General features: G+C 35.9%; 1 protein-coding gene across 5 annotated transcripts in view; it reads right to left on the reverse strand.

The window, feature by feature from the left end:
* RGS7 (regulator of G protein signaling 7) overlaps window positions 1-19,897 on the reverse strand; it is a 699,575-nt gene that overhangs the window by 91,366 nt on the left and 588,312 nt on the right. The window lies entirely within an intron of this gene.

Below are 19,897 nucleotides of genomic sequence, written 5' to 3' on the forward strand. Positions count from 1 at the left end.
GGAGCTCAGGTAAGAAGACTGTGCAGGAGTGGGCATTTGAGCTGAGTCTTAAAGAAAACTTGGGATTCTAAGAGGCATAGCTGAGAAGAGAATGTATTACAGGTTTGGGTGGTAGTTTGTACAAAGACCCAGACAGAGGAAATGGCAAGTCTCTTAGTTTACTTAGAATTTAATTACCTTACCTGTAAAATTAAAAAGCTGGACTAGCTGATAACTAAGGCAGCCTCTAATTCTAAATCTATGTTCCTGTGACTTGAGTTGACTAAATATCCAAAAGGAGTCAATGGTGTACTATGGCAAACAAAAAGAGTGAAAGTAATCATGTGATGTTTCGATAGTTAGAAGATCCACCACTTCTACCACTGGGTTGAACTAGGAGCAAGAGGTGGAAATCTCACAAATGCAGATTTAAGTTTCATATAAGGTGAAATCTGCTAACAGTTTGAGATGTTCCATAGAAGAATTAATTGCCTTAAAATGAAATAATTTGTAAATTATTGAGGTTCATTAAGCAGAAGCTTATGAGTAATTTTGAGGGAATGTTCTATAGAATATTACAACTCAAGTACAGGATGGAATACATAGCATCTAATGTAACCTCTTTCAATTTCTTGCTTCCTCTTCTGCTACCCTTTCAGTGAGTCCATCTTTATCTCTTCCTTCTTAAGATTATGGGAAGAGATGGCCCTCCTCCTTGATAAAGGTAACTTCTTTACATGTATTGGATATCCTATTCCATCCCTCAAATTGTCCCATCTTTTACCCCCTCTCTCCTCCACCTTTAATTAATCCATCTCACTGAACTTATTTCTTCTAGACTACAAATGTTTCCAGGTCATTCCTATCCTTTAAAACACAAGCAAGTGCCTTCCCTTGACCCTGGAACCCAAAGAAGCTACCAACCAATTTACCTCCTTCTCTTAACTGCCATATTCCTAATGGTAAATTATACTCCCTGATTCTTCTTCCTCACCACCCAATCACTCCTCATCTGCTTTTACCCTGATTTCAAACAGTCTCTCCACTTAAATAACTTTCCCTACTCATACATCCTTTATGATTGATCCAGTGGTCTTTGTATTTATCATCATTCCTCAGTCTGCAGCAACTAACACTGTAGAACCCTCCCTCCTTTGCACTGTCTTCTCCACTGGCTCTCATGGCACTCCCAAAGTTCTAGCCCACCTTTTCTATGTCTCTTTTGCAATTTCTCCTCTTTTTCCCACTCTTTAAATGTTGTTCCTCCAGGGTTCTAATTCTTCTTCTCTGCTCCCTCTCTGCTCAACCCCTTGAGAGTCTTATCCACTTATATGGCTTCAGTTATCATTATGATGCCAATGACCCCCTCAAACTATCTCTCAGTCTCTAAGTACTACTCGGAACTTCAGTGTGGCATTTCCAAAATGTTTCTTCCTAAATGTAGATTCCTCCTTCAACACCTCAAACTAAATATTTAAAGCTAAATTCATTGTCTTCCCCTCAAACACACTCCTCTCATTGAAATTTTGAGTTTTTGTTAAGGGTATCACCAATCTCTCAATATTATAGGATCACATGATTATAGGATTACAGACCTAGGGATGAAAGTGATATCAGTAGTCATTTAGTCCTAAACCCCTGATTTTTACAGATGAAGAAACTGAGGTCTCATAAGATTAAATGACTAGCTCAAGGTCCTAGTTGGAATAAGAGCCAGAATCTGAATCCTAGGCTTGTAGCTTTGATGACATCTTTGACTCAACTCTTCTGCATATCAAATCATTGCCAAATTCTGTTATTTTTCCTCTGTAATATGTCTCTCTCGTTTGTTTGCTTTTATTTGCTTCCACAACAAATGTAGCTCATACCTTTATCGCTTCTCACCTAGGCTGTCATAATAATTTCTCTTTTTTTGGTCTCCCTGCTACCAGTCTGTACTCTTTATAGTCCATACTTCAGCCTAATGAGCTGCTTAATGAGCTACCTAATGAGCTGCCTAATGTCCTTCTAAAATTGTTTAACTCTTCCACTCAAAAACTCATCAGTATGGTTACTGACTAAAGCATATGTACTCTTGACTCTTACACAGCATGGAAACCCCTACAAAATATAATTCCAATGTACCTTTTCAGACTTTTCATGCCATTTCTACTTCATATATTCAACGTTCCAGCCAGATTGGAATACTATTTGTCCCTAGGTTTTATACTGCTTTCTTTTGTTCCCACCTAAAATGCATTCTTTCCCTCATCCTCCTGCTTGATATATTTGTTTTATGCTCTTGACCTTGGAATCTACCTTAAATTTGGTAAGACCCCCTCCCACCCCCCCAGCAGTTCAGAAGCAAAGATCCAGTTATCCTGACCTGTACACAAGTCCCCTAATGGTAGTACTAGAAAGTTGTATGAATTAAAGAGACTTAACTGGAAATACATGGAATCTAGTGCAAAGGAAGCTAGGTTGGTGAAAAGGAAGTAAAGGTTATTTGTAAATTCCCAACAGGAGACTCCAGTGCTTATTCAGAAGTTATAATCAAGTTGCCCACCTGTAGTTGAAATGCAGTGTGTGTGTGTGTGTGTGTGTGTGTGTGTGTGTGTGTGTGTGTGTGTGCGTATGTACAGTTCAGGGCAGGGGAACCTACAGCCTCAAGTTCACACAGGGCCCTCTAGGTCCTCAAGTGCAGTCTTTTGACTGAATCCAAACATCATAGAACGATAAAAGAATGTGGCCTTGAGGCCACAGGTTCCCCACCCCTGTCATTTCCTTCTCAAACTCATCTTGCAGATGAGAAAATTGAGATAAATATGGTTTAGTATCTTGTCCAGGATCACACAGCTAAGTAAGTGTCTGAGGATGGATTTTAACTCAGCTCATCCTAACTCCAGGCCCTGTGCTCTGTACACTGCACTGATGATAATGGGATACTTGCCTAAATAGTTCAGTGTTTACCTATTCTAAACTTACTTATTTCTCTTCAGGGGAAAGAAAGTAAAATAACTATTATGGTTATCAGTTAGTTAAATTTCTAACTTGTTTTTTTGTTGCACACATATTTTATTGTATCATTTAGAGTTTACAACCTTTTTAAAGACCCTCTCATGATCAATATATATATTTGTGTTTAATATATATTTGTGTTACATGTATTTTCCTTGTGACAATAAAAACTTCCATACCAGAAAAGAAAAGAAATACAACTGTAAAAGAATAGATCTTTATGAAAATTAATAAAGGCTTCCTAAGTATTAAGTGTTCCCTATTGTTAAGTCATTGAAGTTTTTATAAGCAGGGTTGTACAGTACAAATAAAATTAAAATAAATGCTCAACAGATAATTTTATTTGGGTAACTTTTTCTGCCTTTTCATAACCAAGGTAAATAATTTGTAAATTCTATTTATGAAGCTAAAATGAATGAAAGAATTTTATAATTAGATAATAGAAAATTCTTTCATTTAAATTGCACCATAAATCTGGATAATTTGAGGTTAATTTGAAGCTTCTAATTTAAGGGAAACATAAAGATCTGGGTTGAAAAAATAAAACAAAACCTTAGGATCATTTTTATATGTGGTTTAAAGCAAACTGCTCATATCAAAATGAAACAAAAATAAGCACATGTTAAAAAAAGGTTAAAGTTTAAAAAAAAAAGTATCACCTAGTATAATAAAGAATATATTTTTGTAGATCTAGAAATATGTTTCTATTTAGTATTCCACTAAAAAATCAAGTTGGTGACAATGGAATACTTACGCTTGATTGAATGTTTGACTGTTCTAAACTTGCTTATTTCTCCTTAGGTAGAAATATTTGGGGAACAAGACTAATAAAACCTGAGTACACAAAATGGGTAAAGAGCTACCATATAATCTCTCTGCTTAATTTTTGCATTGAGAATACATCATCAGATTTGCTGAGATCTTCAGAAAGATCATTCCAGATATAGCACCTTGAGAAAATAAAGGACTTAATCACTGAATGAGATGATGCCTAAAATGTTGTTGTGAGGATCAAATAAAATAATAAGACAAAGCCTTTTGCAAAGTGTTAAGCATTGTATGAATGTCAATTACTACACAATTACTAAATTCTGAGGACTATACTATGTAACCCCAAGGACCATTATGGGTATCATCTGGTAAGCAATCGAATGTTCAGTAGTGATAAATTAATTATAAAAAAATAAATAAATACTGAAAAATGCTAAAATGACTTAACAGGGAAAAGAAATGTTAGTTAAAGACTATGAATCTGAGTGAAAGAGGAAAGGGCCTTCAATTCAACCCAAATTTTCAAATAATATTATTGATTTTTTTTCTTTAGGAGTATCTCTCATTTTCATTTTTCTGATTCAAACACCATTTAATTACTAAATATTTACCAAGCATTTATTGCATACCATTGCCACTTAGCCTTGTACTGAAGTTACTCAGTTCTATCAACTGTAAAATGAGGAAATTGAAGCAGATAAACTCTGAGTTCCCTTCCAGCACTGAATATTTGATCAATGAAGGCTAATCTTGATAGCAGTCAAGAGATGGAGGGTATAGATGAGTTTGATAACTAACGAACTTGTTTCCTTAACGTTGCATTCAATCCACAGGATCAAGACCCTAAATTTTGTTGATATCCTTGTGAATAATGATCATCCATTCTTCTCAAAGATTTTTATCTCCCATGATCTCATGGATTCCTTTAACAGTGGTCAACCATTTCATGTTCCTCTTTGTCATTATCAGATGTATCTTGAATGACACTAACACAATAGGTGAACTATATTGTTTTTCCCTACTTTCCTACATACACATAGACATATGCAAATCCAGGAGTTGGGGAAAACCACTACAAATACACACATATAATGTGCATCTATGAATATTTATATATGCCTAGCTATTATATGGAGGCAACTGGATGGCTCAGTGGATAGAATGCTGGGCCTGGAGTCAAGAAGAGCTGAGTTCGAAACTGGTCTTAGACACTTACTAGCTACGCTACCCTGGGCAAATCACTCAACCTCTGTTTGTCTTAATTTACTGGAAAGGGAAATGGCAAATCACTCCAGTATCTTTGCCAAGAAAAGTATGGTCCATGGGGTCACAAAAAGACAGAAACGATGGAATAACAAGAAGCTATCATATATACACATATATTCATATATGTAGGTATAGACACATGTAGGTGGGTAAGATATGTATATACACATATAATGGCATTGAGGTACACATATACATATAGCACACATACATAGCTGTATGGAGTAAGCAGGTATAAACAAGAGGCATACAAGTAGACACAAGGTAATCTTAAGAGTAAACATTCTTAACCTTCTGTTGTTGGTGTTGCTGTTATGAACTCCTTTCACACTCTGATGAGGCCTATGGATGGATCCCTTCTTAGAATAACATTTTAAAATAATTGAAGGAAACGATATATTTCTGTCGGAGGTTAATGAAAATTACTGTAATTTCTCATAAAAGTTGCTAGGCCCTTTAAAATATGTATACAGAACCCTTGATGGAGGGAGGATAAGTTCTGTAGATCCTGATTTAAGAACCCCACGCCACCCCCTCTGCCTTGGAAGGGATTTGGCACTAGCCGCTGGGGACCAGAAAAGGTCACCTTAGGAAAGTGGTCCTTCAACTAGTTCTTGAAGAAACCTGGCAGAGAGAGCAGAAGCCAAGGTTCAAGCAGAGAAGGAAAATATATGTTTGAAAAATTATTTCAGCCTTGCTTGCATCACCTCTCAAATTTTTCTTCTTTAAAAAACCCACAATTTTGTTTTATTTTCAGTTGCAGATTCTTTCCCTCTTGCCACCCTCTCCCACACCACTGAGTAGGCAAGACAGTGGTATACTGTCATAACATCTTGCCATTAAGAATTCTAGATGATTTGTCAAAGGATTCATGATGAAAAATCACCTAGAATTTTTACTGGTAATGCTAGGAATATCCAGATGTTATGACAGTATACCAAAAACTTTCCAACCAGAAAAAGGCCATCGATGACATTTTCCAAATATAGATAACAAAACTAGCCCAGTCATCAAATACAGAACTGACAAGGAATCTGGATATTTTCTGGAAATCTCTAAATTTGCTAAATACAGAATAGACAAATTCTTGAATTGGCTTATTGACAGTTTCATCTTTCCTAAAGTTGAGAAATAATGTAAGGAACTTGGATTTGACTTAATTCTAACCAATAGACAGGTTACTGGTGAAAAGAAGAACCTTCTAAAATATGTTATTTTAGTTTGTGAATAACATGGAAAGGAATGTTGAGCATAATCAGATATGTATCTTGGATTTTAGGAAATGAGATTTTGAAATATTCAAATTGAAAATGTATATGAGTTCATGTTCAGAAAATTCATTAGGTCAGCATCAAGTCAGTAATTCTGACTCTGAAATTAACTGGGTGGCATGGACCATGTCACTTTATTCCTCTGAGCCTCAGTTTATTCATCAATAATATGAAGGAATTGCAAGATCTAGTACAACTTCAAAATCCTATGATTTTAATGTTATAAGAGAAGTGTTTTGTAAACTATAAAATTTTATTTCTCTTTCAGTGTTGATATGAAGATTAAATGACATATGGTGATTTCCATGAAAGTATTTTAGAACCATAACATATTATATGTAAGCAATTTTTATTATTTTTAAGAGAAAATCTTGCCAAAGAGAGATGAGGGATGATAAAATAATTCCAAGAGGAAAGAGAAAGGAAGTGTTTGAAGAAGTTAATGTGAGAACATTACAGGGAACATTACACCACAAGTTAAAAATTTTTCTATGTTTATGTAAAAACAAAAGATTGGAAAAGAGCACATAACCTCTGAACAAGATGCGCTATGGCTAGACTCTGGACATTTCCACTGGCTGTCTCCCAGGTTTAGAATATCCTCCCTCCTCATCTCTGGCTTCTGGCTTCCTTAAAGCTCCAGCTAAAATGCCAGGTTCTATAGGAAGCCTTCCCTCATCTTTTTATTTTTTTTTATTTTTTTTTATTTTTATTTTTTAATGTTTAACAATCACTGCCATACAATTGCGATTTTATCCCCCCCCACCTACCCCCCACTCCCCCCCTCCCTCCCCACGACTGCATACAATTCTGTATAGATTCTACATATACTTTCCTATTGAGTATATTTTCACTATAGTCATGCTATGTAGTCAGACTAAGATAAATGAAAGAAATCGTATAACAAATCAGAACATGATACACAAACACATACACATACACAAACATGATCTGCTACATTATGTGAGTGACTTCCATATTTCTCTCTCTGAGTGTGGAAGGCATTTTGCCTTGAGATCCACCATTGGGATTTTTTTTTTTTTGTAAGAAGTTCTTGTGTTATTACAAAAATCTAAGTCTACCAGAAAAAACTCTCACACACTGTGGTCGTTGCTGTGCATAAAGTTCTCCTGGTTCTGCTCCTTTCACTCAGCATCAGGTCATACAAGTCCTTCCAGGCCTCTCTGAAGTCTTCTTGTTCATCATTTCTTATGGCACAATAGTACTCCATTACATTCATATACCATAATTTATTCAGCCATTCCCCAATTGATGGACATCCCCTTGACTTCCAGTTTTTGGCAACTACATAGAGTGCTGCTATAAATATTTTTGTACATGTGGGACCCTTTCCCATTTTTATGATCTCTTGGGGATATAGTCCTAGTAGCGATATTGCTGGGTCAAAGGGTATGCACATTTTTGTAGCCCTTTGGGCATAGTTCCAAATTGCTCTCCAGAATGGTTGGATGCGCTCGCAGCTCCACCAACAATGAATTAGTGTTCCAACTCTCCCACATCCTCTCCAGCATTTATCATTTTCTTGTTCTGTCATGTTTGCCAATCTTATAGGTGTGATGTGGTACCTCAGAGTTGTTTTGATTTGCATCTCTCTAACCAATCCTCATCTTTTTTTGTTAATTAGTTCCTATTTATCCTGTATATAGCCTGTATAGCCTAGACTTCTCTGAGCATGTAGAGTTCTAATATGGAGCTGTCCTTGAGGGACTTTTTGAATATGCTAATTTGCCTGACATGAAGCCTGATTCATCCCCTGCTATGAAGGTGGAATGGCCCTTTTGGTTGCCTGCCTACGCTTTTAAAACTGGCAGGAATGAGCAGTTCTTTCTCTCTTCCATTCTTTTTGGCTGTGCTCTTTCAGGTAATATCTGTCTGCTGTGCTTGGCATGGATACCATCAGTTGGAGAGGTAAGGGGGAAGGACTCACCTTCTCCTGCTTACCTCTTTTTTACCTTAGAGTAGCAAAAAAGGGAATATTTTAAAGTTACATTTGGAAGGAGAACAAGGTAGTGATAATAAGGCCACTGCTTAGGGTAGATAACAATCTTAAGAGATGACAGAGAGAATGCAAAATTTGACTGTCTCCTTCATCACAGAGAACAATTGGTAAACTACAAAAGAATAAGAGTGAAATAATTTAGAGTATCTTGGAAATCTCTACTATCTAGTGGAGTAGAAGTTTCTATTGTTGACACTTCTCAACTCAACATACCAAGTAAGAAAAAGTATTAATCTTCAAAATACAGAAATTTCAGCAATTACAAGAAGAGATTTTGGAACACTAATTCATTGTTGGTAGAGCTGTGAGCTGATCCAATCATTCTGAAGAGCAATTTGAAACTACGTCCAAAGGGCTATAAAAATGTGCATCCCTTTGACCAAACAATACCACTTCTAGGGCTGTATCCCAAAGAGATCATAAAAATGAAAAAAGGAACCCACATATACAAAAATATTTATAGCAGTTCTTTTTGTGGTGGCCAAGAACTGGAAATTGAGGGAATGCCCATCAATTAGGAATGGCTGAGCAAGTTGTGGCATATAAATGTAATGGAATACTATTATGCTATAAGAAATGAAAAATAGGTGGACTTCAGAAATATCTGGATAGACTTATATGAATTGATGCTGAGTGAAATGAGTAGAACCAGGAATAGCCATAGTACGCAAAGACTGTTTTTGATAAACTTAGTCCTCCACAGCAAGGCAAGGACCAAAAACATTTTCCAAAGGACTCATGATGCAAGATGCCATTCACATCCAGAGAAAGAACTATGGAGTGAGAATGCAGAATGAAGCAGATTATTTCCTCTTTTGTTACGTTTGGTTTTGTTTAGTTTTTCTCATGATTTCTCCCATTTGTTTTAATTCTTCTACGCAACATGACGAATGTGAAAATGTGTTTAATAAGAATGCATGTGTAGAGTCCATATAAGATTGCATGCCATCTTGGGGAGGGAGGGAAAATTTTAAATTTATGCAAGTGATTGTTGAAAATCAAAAATAAATAATAAGTAAATAAACGAAGAAAGAAGCAAGCAAATAAATAAATGAATGAATTTGGGGAAAAAAGGAGAACTTAAATGAAAAAAACTGCCATGAGGTAGTTCTTGTAAAAAGCAAAGCAAAACACCAACAGAGTAGCTCTTGGAGCTGGGGCCTATCCCAACCTAGACATTGTGCTTCAGTTCCCATTCTCCACCTCTCACATAGCATTATGAACTCATAAGGCTATGGCACTTTTAGGTATTTATTTTTGTAGTTAACTCCTTGGTAACCTCCTGTAGAGGTCTGGGAGAGAGAAGGATCCTTGATACTAGAGTATAAGGGAACCAATTTCCACATGAACTCCCAGCCTCAGGATCTTCTTTTCTAATGTTCTATAACCCTCTTAGCTGTAGCAATTTCAGTCAAGGATAGCTAAATAGTAGAAAAATGATCATTTTATGATATATAATCATATAAATAACAAAGTCAACCAAAAATAAGATTACTTCACTAGATGGGAAAAAATCCTTTAACAAAGCATATCACTTATGTTTAAAAAAAACTTTAAAAGTATAGGCATGGAAGAGAATTTCTTTAATTATTATCAAAAGCAAATATTTCAATCCAATGTTCTGCATTGTAGGAAAGGCAGAAAGACTAAAAGTTTTACCTGTTCAAACAAAGCAAAAAATGTCCTTCATGTCTACTATAATTTGACACAATTCTAAAAATACTAGCTACAGTAATAAGACAAGAGAACAAAATTAAAGGTATAATATTCACAAAGATGAGACAGAACAAAACACTGAAGTATTTTGGACTAGAAGATATAGTCCACAACTATTTTTTCCATTAGTAATCCAATCCTTTCTTCCAGCTCAAAAATCCAAGATCTTTTGACTTCAAATATATATGTATTAATTTAACATTAATAACATATATTTTGACATTTTAAAAAAGATGATAGCACTTTATTTTTCTTTCTCTATAGCAATTGCTTCCAGTTTCCTTATTTATAAGGGATGGAGTCCATTTTATAAGGTATTTGCTAATGTCCTATTAGTATCTTTCAGATTCTAATAAATCAATCTGGCTTTCACTCTATGGGAGCTAGGGAAGTATTCTGTTTCTTTGTTCCTGACTGAGGTCTTCTAGAATTTGTAGTTGTGAATTTTCAGTCCAGGATTTCTGATTCCTAGTTTAATATTCTTTTAATGACAATGCCCAATCTAAAAATACATACATACATACATATATATGTATATATATATATATATATATATATATATATATATATATATATATATTCTCCCCTCCCCCTTCATTTTACAGATTAAACAATAACAACAATAAATCAAGTCCCAAAGATGCCATTCAATAATAGGATCATAGTGCCTATCACTGGAAGAGACCTTAGAGATCATCTAACCCAACCCTCTTTTTATAGGGTAAGTCTTTCTATCTCTAGGGTGATATTGACTTAGCCTTGTTACAAAATATAATGGCAATTTAAATTCATTAATAGGCCCATGTGACCTACCTGGGTCACATGAAAGTGAATCACATGAAGCCTGTGGTGGGAGGAGTTTACTGAACAGATGACTTATTTCCTAATAAGTCAGAGTAGTCAGAGCTGGGAAAGAGAGAGAAAGCAGGCAGCTGGCTGTGAGTGAGAGAAGGGCATTTTGTTTAAGAGAGCCTGTTTGTGATTTGTTTAAGGGAGCTGGTTTGTGGGAAACAACAGAAGGAAGGCTTGGGGATGGTAGTGCCTCCTGCACTGTTATTGTGTGTAGATTTCTTTGTTGCTATGATGGATTTGGCTTTTTGGTGTCTGAATAAATGTTTTGCTTCTGCCTTCTATATGGAGAGTCTGTTACACTTTGTGATTCAGAACTCCATTGGCCTATTCATACTTGCAGTCAGTGCTGTTAATGTTGCCTTGGTTATACACAAAGGTACAGAATAGTTAAGCAATTTATTTAAATGCACAGTGATGTTTGCAGGGGTAAGACAAGAGCCTATGTACTTGGACCCTTAGTCCATGTTTCTTTAACAAAATTCCAACCACATTGTGCCTAGGCAGAAACAGGCATCTTTATCAGCTTGGTAAAAGACTTGGTATAAAACAGACTCAATTTCAAGAACATCTGTTAAACTTTGTTCTTAAGACTGATTTCTACATATATTAACGAAGGGTAGAGAACCTCTTTTCAGCCCCCAAATGTACTTTGCAAAGTGTTGATTAGAACAGCTGCAAACTTAAATCAATGAGACATAGACCATCTCAGTCACTTAGAATTTCATCTTAATTCTCTCTATCCCCAGACCAGTTACCATGCCTCTATTTATTTAGTCCTACTTTGGATATATTTCAGTTTTATTCACTACAATGGAGCTCCTAGAGGGAGAGTGTTAGCAACCCAATGTCTGTCTTAGGAACCAGTTATAAAAAAAAAAAAGACAGATAAAAAAGAAAAGAAAAACAACAACAAAAAAGCTTTTTCAGTACCATTCTGACTCCAAAGTCACTGACAGTAACACCTCTGCACATTAACATTCGTGGAGAAATCAAAGTACAAACAAAACAAGTCAGGAGTACAGCAGCAACTGTCTGTGAGGAAATGACAATTTGAAGGCTGTTGGCATTTCTTGAGCACATAAAATTGTTTCTGAACCTCTGAATTAACCTTCTGTCAATATATAGAAGCCCAGAGAACAACAGTGTTATCCAGTGAGAAAAGGCAAATGGGAAACAGTCAAAAGACTGTATTGCCTTGCTTAAAAACATACAGAACATTCTGCAAACTGCTTATTTTCTTCTAGAAAATAAAAGTGATGGGCATCTTCTATGGAGTCTCAAGGATATTATAGATGCAATCTAATGAAGAAACTTGGGGGTTCGGAGATAATTTTCAATGATACACATGAAAAGTTATAAGGGCCAGAAGAGACCTTGCAATCAACTATTCCAGCAGTCTTACTTTATAGATGAGGGAACTGAAGCTTACAAAGGTTAAGTAACTTTCTCAAAGTCACACAACTGATTATCAGAAACTAGGCTAAAACCCAGAACTCATGACTTTCAGTCCAATACCTTTTCACTACCCTGTTTTGTCACCTATATTAAAATTACAAAACATACAGTTTGTTTTGGGTATCCTCCTATATCCCTTTCAACTCTATTCTCCTACCTCTTTTCTCTCTTTTTTCACTAGAGCCCCAGTCAAGTTGTCTCTGGCTATATAAATCTGCACACTTCAGTAATATTGCTTAAGACTATCCTCCTCCCAAATGACCATACTATAAAATTACTTCTTTTCTTCCTCCCATGATCAGTTAATTTATTTTCCTCCCTCACTATATTACCATTTCTCCTCATCTAGTGCTATCTTTTCTCCTGCTTCTCTTCTCCAACAACAACTGATGGTTAGCCTATCCATCCCAGCCCTTGACTGATTACATTGATATCTACAATTGAAAGAAATCTCTGTGAAGTCCCTAGCACACTGGATGGACCACCCATGTAAGATTTATGGTAGAATATGGACATACATTACAGAGAAGACATAGATGCATTTTGATTGGCACCATTGGAGGAAGTACTTACACTGATAAGATCTGAATGATCTTCTTTTCCCCAGCCCCAAATAAAAGTATCCTTTCCCCCCTTATCAGTATGGCTGATATTGAAGAAGAACAATAATCTAATTAACAATTAAAGTAAATTGTACTAAAATCTAAGTGGTTTCATTAATCATGAGGAACAAAATGAATAAAGGCTTAATTCTCCCAAGGACTATTAACATTTTAAAAGAAAAATATTAACCTAAGTGAATCTCAAATTGGCAGCACAATAGATGTGAGTTATATACTAGGATCATAGGGTGATAATTCATAGGGTCATAGATTTAGAGTTTGGTGGGATCTCAAAGATTGTTGAGTCCAAAGTCCTCATTTTAGGGATGAAGAAACTAAAGTTTACAGAGGCAAATGGACTTGCCCAGGATCACACAATTAATTGATTTCTGAGATGGGATTTGAAGCCAGGTCCTTCTAACTCCAAGTCCAATTCTTAAAAAAAAAGTCTTCCAATGATCATATTGCTAGGTAGGAAGACTGGTATATAATTTATAAAGACCAAATCAAGCACAGTCTTAGGAAATTATTTTACCATATTGAACAATAAGCAAATTATATCAATGGTTGCCATTTAATAACTACCACTGCTTATTTTGTTTGTTACAGTGCAATTTTCCTTACACTTCGAATGATAAAACCAAACCTAATTTTTTTTAAAAGAGAAGGTATCCAGGTAAGTTCCACTTTGACAATTATAAAAGTTCAAAAATAGAAGCAAATTCAACATAGAATTTAATAGCTCCATAGCTCACAAACATTGAAACCTGAATATATGAAAGGAGCATGTTGAGTACAGCTTTGGTTGGCTCCTTAAGGGTATTTATGAAGTCAGTCTTAAGGTACTAATTCCCATTAGCCTTGATATTTTTCTCACCTCTCAAGTCTATTATGAACTCTGATTACATTAAGAAGTACATCATCCCGTAATGATCTGAGCAAGACTTACATAAGATTTTTACTCTATTATAGAAAACAGGCTCTGTTTTTCTGCCAATGCCCTTTCTAGCTTTGACATTTTGGGAGTCAACCAGGAATATATGTTTTCTTATAGTACAGAACTGCTTAGTTCAAAAGATATTTAAAGATATTTTCTTCCTTCCTTCCAATGACACACATGAAAAGTCATTCCTTTTCTTTCCTTTCCTTTCCTTTCCTTTCCTTTCCTTTCCTTTCCTTTCCTTTCCTTTCCTTTCCTTTCCTTTCCTTTCCTTTCCTTTCCTTTCCTGCCCTTCCCTTCCCTTCCCTTCCCTTACCTGCCCTTCCCTTCCCTTCCCTTCCCTTCCCTTCCCTTCCCTTCCCTTCCCTTCCCGTCCCTTCCCTTCCCTTCCCTTCCCCTCCCTTCCCTTCCCTTCCCTTCCCTTCCCTTCCCTTCCCTTCCCTTCTTTCCTTTCCTTTCCTTTCCTTTCCTTTCCTTTCCTGCCCTTCCCTTCCCTTCCCTTCCCTTACCTGCCCTTCCCTTCCCTTCCCTTCCCTTCCCTTCCCGTCCCTTCCCTTCCCTTCCCTTCCCCTCCCTTCCCTTCCCTTCCCTTCCCTTCCCTTCCCTTCCCTTCCCTTCCCTTCCCTTCCCTTCCTTTCCTTTCCTTTCCTTTCCTTTCCTTTCCTTTCCTTTCCTTTCCTTTCCTTTCCTTTCCTTTCCTTTCCTTTCCTTTCCTTTCCTTTCCTTTCCTTTCCTTTCCTTTCCTTTCCTTTCCTTTCCTTTCCTTTCCTTTCCTTCCACAAGTCACACTGATACAGATCTGATGGCTTCCTTGCCTCTGGTAAGGTCTGGACCAATGACAACTAATTAAGAATATAATTAATAAATGGGGGTTGTGGAGTGAAAGAAAGGATAGAATAGGAGGGAAAAGAAGGAAAAAATTGGGAGAGGTAGGAAATTGACAAGTGAGATAAAGAGAGAAATAAAGAAAGGCAAAGAAGAAGAAGATGGAGAAAGGAAAGTTAGGAAGAAGGATGAGGAAATAGAGACTAGGAGAAGAGAATGAAGGAAGCAAACATTTATTAAGTGCCTTCTATGTGCCAGGAATTGTACTAAGTGCTTTCCAAATATCTTATTTGATTACAACAACAGCCTTGTGAGGATTTTATGTTTTAAAATATCCACATTTTACAGTTGAGGAAACTATGGCAAACAGAATTTACATAACTTGCCCAGGGTCACACAGCTGGTAAGAATCTGAGAGAGAATTAGATCTCAGATTTTCCCAACTCCAGACAAATCACTCTGTCTACTCTGCCACCTAATTCCTATGAGAAGGGTGGAATAGGAAAGATTGAAATATGAGGTAAGAGACTGAACAGGAAATAAAAAGACAGGAAAAGAGAAGAAGAGGAGATAGGAAGAGAATTGGGTAGAATTTCTAAAATGGAACTTCTGATAGGACAGATAGTTTTGTTAAAAAAGACGATAACTAAAATTTAAAGAAGGAGTTAATTCTTTCCCTGTTGATTTATTGACTATTTATATGCTGCGTCTCTAAGTCACCTCCACTAGTTTTAGTAAAGGAAATAATGACCTTGCCAAATAATAAGTATCATAAGACGATGTAACGGCAAGCAAACTAGGATCTTTTTCTGTTTTTGTTTTAGTATAATCAAGTGCCTGTGATTTAATAATGTGATTAAAGAAGATCTTCCCCACCTATTAATGGGCCTGGGAAGATTTGTAGGAAGGTCCACACCTTTTGTTAATGAGGCACTGGTTCTCAAGGGTTGTGGTGCCCTCTGGCTCTCAAAAGTGTATAAAATCTCTAAGGTGAAGTTTCACTTTGAGGCTTAGTTTTTGGAAAAAGCTTTTTGTGCCAGAGGAGACTCTGGGAAGCCATTAAGCAGGCCCATGGCTTTGAAAACTTAAATGTTGGTGCTTCCCTCTCTGGTAACTATGTATGTATGTAATGGTCTGACAGTTGGATCTGTCCATTGATCTATGATGTATGTATTGCTTATGTCAGACAGTTGGAAGCATGTCTGTTGGTTTTTATTTCTCTGAATTTTCTCTGAAGTTCGGGGTGCTAACTTTTTTCCCTGAACTAAGTGAATGATACATGGACTTGATTAAAGTGATTGTTGACCCCTCAAAAATTGCCTTTCCATTTAGAAAAGCAGATCTAAGAGCTTGTAATAGTAGGCCCTCCTGTGTATGTCAGGGTTCTTGTTTTTACAGATGAGAGCAGCTAGATGGCATAGTTGATAGAATGCTGGTCCTGGAGTTAGAAAGACATATTTTTGTGAGTTTGAATCCAGCCTCAGACATTCACTAACTGTGTGACCCTGGGCAGGTCACTTGACCCTTTTTGCCTAATTTTCCTCATCTGTAAAATGAGCTGGAGAAGGAAACAGCAAAACACTCCAGTATCCTTGCCAAATAAAGCCAAAACATTGAAACCTGAATATATGAAAGGAGCATGTTGAGTACAGCTTTGGTTGGCTCCTTAAGGGTATTTATGAAGTCAGTCTTAAGATACTAATTCCCATAAGCCTTGATATTTTTCTCACCTCTCAAGTCTATTATGAACTCTGATTACATTAAAAAGTACATCATCCCATAATGATCTGAGTGACAAAGGGGTGACAAAGAATCTGGCATGACTGGAAAATAACGGAACAAAAACAACCATAAGATGACCTAGATTTGCCATTGGGCATGTTACTTTTAACCATTTCATTACTTATGATGTCTACAGATGAAAGGTTATAGGTAGGTAGGTTTATAAGGAGCATTCATTGATATGGTGAAATTTAGGGGAAGGTTCAGTTTGAGTGATTCGTTAAATATGAAGTTAGATGAAAAAAATCATCGTCATAAGAACTGACATTTATTGTTAGGTGTCTACTATATGGGAAAGTGCTGGGCAGTGAAGATACAAAGAGCAAAACAAAACGGTCTCTGTTCTCCAGGAGCTAAACCATATGAACGAGTAAGTAAATGCCAAGTATAATTTTGAGAGGGAGAATGTGCTAATATTGAGTGGGTGAAGGGAAGGTAGAAAGAAAAAGGTAAAGTCTAAGCTATTTTTGAATTGTTAGGGAATCTAGAAGGAACAGGAGAGACAAGAGTGCATTACCTCCTTGGGGGACTACTTGTATGAAGGCATAAATCTAAAATATGAAATATTAAGAGAGAACAGGTCATTTTAACTTGATCAAAGGAAGATGGGAAAATTAATATGAAATAAAATGTAAATGTATATGAAATTTATATGAAGTTAGTATGAAATAAAATTGGAAAGGTAAATAGGAGCAAGATTATGGAGGGCTTTAAATGCTATCTTGAGGATTTTATAGTTTAATCTTGGAAGCAATTGACAATTTTTGAGTAAGGGGATGACATAGCCAGATCTGTACTTATCAATTTGACAGCTCTTTGGAGGTTGGCATGGAAAAGGAAGATGTTTGCCTTGGAGTCAGGAGGCAAAGACCAATATTACAAAGCTATTGCAATAGTTCATCGGAGAGGTGATGAACCTGAACTAGGGTAGAAGTTGCAGGAGTGGAGGAACTGATATGAGAGAGAGAGGTAAAATGAACTAGACTTGAAACTAACTGCTAAGACATAGAAAGAGTAAGAATAACTAAGTATTAAGTAAGAAGGTAAGTTCTGAAGTAAGTTTGTGAAACTAGAAAGTATGGTGGGTAGTACCATCCATAGAAAGCTGGAAGTTGGAAGGACAGATGGATTTTGGAGGAAATATGATGTCCATTTTAGACATATTAAAGTTTGAGAGTGATGTTCAGGTGAGATGTCAAGTAAACAGAGTTGATAAAAGACTGAGATTGAGAGAGATTTGAACTAGATTTGAAAGTCATATGTACAAAAATGGTCATTGGATTGATGGATATGAGTGATAGAATTAATGATGAGGATATCATTACTAGAACTGATGATATTCCCAAGTGAAGGAACACCTATATAGAGAAAATAAGAGGGCCTAGAATAGAATTTTAATGATGCTGATACCACAGGAGGGTGAAGACCAAACAATAGCTACTGAGAAGAGGCAGTCAGAGAGATAGAAGGTGAAGAAAGACAAAACTATGTCATAGAAGCTAAAACAGGAAGAATTATCTGGGTATTGGAGGTGGGTGGCAATGTCAACAGCTATAAAGAAATCAAGAAGGATGGTAAATAAGTAAAGGCTATTGGGCTTCTTTATTAAAAGATCACTGGAACTTGAAAAAAAGACACCAAAGAGTTAAAATAAGGGACTAGAGTAGAATCTATTATGCTTCAGCTGAAGTAAAAAAAGGCAAGGGTAGCAATCATGATCTCAGACAAAAGAAAAGCAAAAATAGACCTAGTTAAAAGAGATAATCAGGGAAACTTCATTTTGCTAAAAGGTATCATAGATGATGAAGTAATATCAAACATTTTTAAAGCAAACTTTTCAGATAAACGACTTATTTCTCAAATATAGAGGGAACTGAGACAAATTTATAAAAATTAAGATGTATTCTCCAACTTATACATGGTCAAAGGATGTGAAAAGGCAATTTTCTGACGAAGAAATCAAAACTATCTACAGTCAAAAGAAAAACTGCTTTCAATCACTATTGGTAAGAAAAATGAAAATTAAAACAATTCTGAGGTACCATCTCACACCTATAAGATTGGCTAACATGACAGAAAAGGAAAATAACAAATGCTAGAGGAGCTGTGAAAAAATAGGTACACTTATACACTGTTGGTGGAATTGTGAAAAGGCCCAAATATTTTGGAGAACAATTTGGAATTATTTCCAAAGGGCTATATAATTGTGAATAACCTTTGACTCAGCTAGTCTGTATCCCAAAGAGATCAAAGAGAAAGAAAAAGGAGCCATATGCACAAAAATATTTATAACAGCTCTTTTTGTGGTAGAAAGAATTGGAAATCAAGGAGATGCCCATCACTTGGGGAAAATGACTAAAGAAGTTATGACACAATTTTTGGGAATATTATTGTGCCATAAGACATAACAAATAGGATGGTTTCAGAAAACCCTGGGAAGACCTATATGAACTGATGCAAAATCATGTGAGTAGAACAATGAGAACATTGTGTACAGTCATAGTAATATTGTAAGGGTGATTAACGATGAAAGACAGCTACTCTGCTTAAGACAATGACTCAAGACAGTTCTTAAGGTGTCATGATAAAAAATACCATCCAGTTTCAGAGAGGGAATTGACAAAGTGATTGTAAATTGAAGTAGAATTTTCTTGCTTTTTTTGACACAGCTAATATGGAAATATGTTTTAAATTGATTTCACATGTTAATTGATATCATAGTGCTTACTTTTTCAATGGGTATGGGAGGTATTATGAGAGGGAGAGAATTTGGAACTCAAAAATAAATAAATAAATGCAACAAAAATAGGATAAAATATTTTTAAAGGACATCATTGGAGACAATTTAGAGAAAACTATCAAAATCAAGTGGTGAAATCAGAAGCTAGATTGAGTAAGTGAACAGTGAGTGTAAAATGCTGAAACGTAATCAGTTTAAACAATTTTTAAAGGAATATGACAATTTGAGAAAAGAAATTTAAGTTGAGGGAATGGCAAGGTAAAGTGAAGACTTTTTAAGAATAGGAGAAACCTTTAGATAGCTAGCTAGCTAACTAGCTAGCTAGCTAGATAGATAGGTAGATAGATAGATAGATAGATAGATAGATAGATAGATAGATAGATAGATAGATAGATGATAGATAGATAGTGAGAAAAGAGTCAGAGAATAAGTGAATATTGAAGATTAGAGAAAGAAAAGATAGGATTGATAAGACAAACTCCCAGAAAAGATGAAAGAGCAAAGGAGAAGATTGAAAGCATACCTGGAAGAATGAGCTTTAGCAAAGAGAAGACCTATTTCTTGTCAGAGATATGTAGTAGAAAAGAGTCAGGAAACAAAAATAAGGCTTGTTATGCACTAATGAAAACTCACTTGAGAGTAGATGACATAAATTAAACATGAAGCAAGTTGGTCTGATTG

Source organism: Notamacropus eugenii, chromosome 2, assembly GCF_028372415.1.
Source record: "Notamacropus eugenii isolate mMacEug1 chromosome 2, mMacEug1.pri_v2, whole genome shotgun sequence".
Taxonomy (NCBI): domain Eukaryota; kingdom Metazoa; phylum Chordata; class Mammalia; order Diprotodontia; family Macropodidae; genus Notamacropus; species Notamacropus eugenii.